The sequence below is a fragment of the Piliocolobus tephrosceles genome, unplaced genomic scaffold (assembly GCF_002776525.5).
Source record: "Piliocolobus tephrosceles isolate RC106 unplaced genomic scaffold, ASM277652v3 unscaffolded_39669, whole genome shotgun sequence".
Lineage (NCBI taxonomy): Eukaryota > Metazoa > Chordata > Mammalia > Primates > Cercopithecidae > Piliocolobus > Piliocolobus tephrosceles.
The window spans coordinates 1-1,444 of NW_022323941.1; the positions used below are offsets into that span (position 1 = coordinate 1).

The following is a 1,444-nucleotide window of genomic DNA, read 5'->3' on the forward strand; positions in this document are numbered from 1 at the left end:
GGATTGTTTCTAAGCACCCGGACGCACTGCTGGCGCAGCGTCAGCACCTAGGGCTCGCAGGCAGGCCTGGAGCCCGAGGACACCTTCATCTTAGCATTCACTCTGTGTCCAGCCAAAGCGGCTTCCTCCTGGAACGTTGGTGCGGAGTCTGCTTCTGGCTTTTCCTGGGAGGTCATGGCCTCAAAAGGGAAAGCAGATCGTAGTTGGCCTGGATCCAGGCCTCTGGGGGTCCCAGAGCTCTGAGAAGGCATGGCTGGGTACCGTTATCAGCCCTGCGGAATCAGCGCGGGCCACCTGCAGCCTTACGGGCTTTACTGGACAGAAGCCAATTTCTGCACAGAAGCCAATTTCTGCGCAGAAGCCCAGCGGGACCATTTGTGCCCGTTGCTGTGGCTCACAAGCCCTTCCCCCTGGGGTTGGCCCTGGTAGCCCTGACCCAGCAGAGGCCCGCCCTGAGCGGCGTGAGCGTGGCCTCTTCCAGGTTGCTTCGCGGGCACAGGGGGCTCAGGGCCCTCGGGCATCGGGAGGGGAGCCGTGTGCAATGGAGGAGCCCGATGGGGGCCTGAATCAGCTGGGGCCCTTCTGGGGCGCTTTCTCTGGGCTCTGGGCTCGCGACTGGGAGACCTTCAGTGAGGTCTCTGGAGCGCCAGAGGTGTTCTGTGTGCTGTCCGTCTGTGCTCAGGACTGTCCGGTGGGCTCCGGGGGCTGTCCCGTTCTCTGGGAAGCCGCAGGCCTTTTCCTGGTCCTGAAGAGCCTCCCCGAAGTGCTTCCGGGAAGCGCTCTCCTCGGGGTCCTGTGCATCAGGCCCGGTGTTTGGGTCCACAAGCACCAGCTTCTTCCACCGGGCCGCTAAGTCTCTGGCAAAGTCGCCCACGTGCTGGTGCTTCCGCAGGCGCTTCACCGTCTTTCTGATTCCAGTCTCCGCCAGGATGTCTGCCGTCATGGGCAAGGCGGAGAGTTTCTGCAAATATTTCTCTAGCTTTTTCGGGTCCGTCTTAGTGGCCAGACGCACCTGCAGCTTCTCCACTGCGTGCAGCGTAGTGGACCCTGCCGCCATCTCAGCAGAGCTGTGCAGGCCTGGCTGTCCCTGCGGTCGCGGCTCTGTCCTCGGGGCGGCAGGACACGAAGTCTGGGGTCGCCGGTCCTCGCTGCCCGGTTCGGGATGTGGAGTCGCAGGCCGGAGGGAGCTCGGTCCTCGGAGCAGCGGGCCACTGGTTCTGGGGCGCTGGTCCTGGCAGACCGCAGGCCTCGGGGCGTGGAGCCACGGCAACCTGGAGCAAGCTCAGTCCTCCGTGCCGCGGGCCACTTGGTCTGGAAGGCCGGTCCTTGCAGACAGCTGAGCAGGCCCGCTTCTGGTCCTCGGGATGTGGAGCCACAGCCTGGAGTGACCTCTGCGGTGCGCCGTCCAACGCCGAGTGAAGCTCCGGTGCCAGAGCCCGGCCTT

General features: G+C 64.5%; 1 pseudogene; it reads right to left on the reverse strand.

Moving 5' to 3' along the window:
* Window positions 1-8: 8 nt before the first annotated feature.
* LOC111539567 lies at window positions 9-1,057 on the reverse strand (annotated as a pseudogene).
* Between the last annotated feature and the right edge of the window lie 387 nt (window positions 1,058-1,444).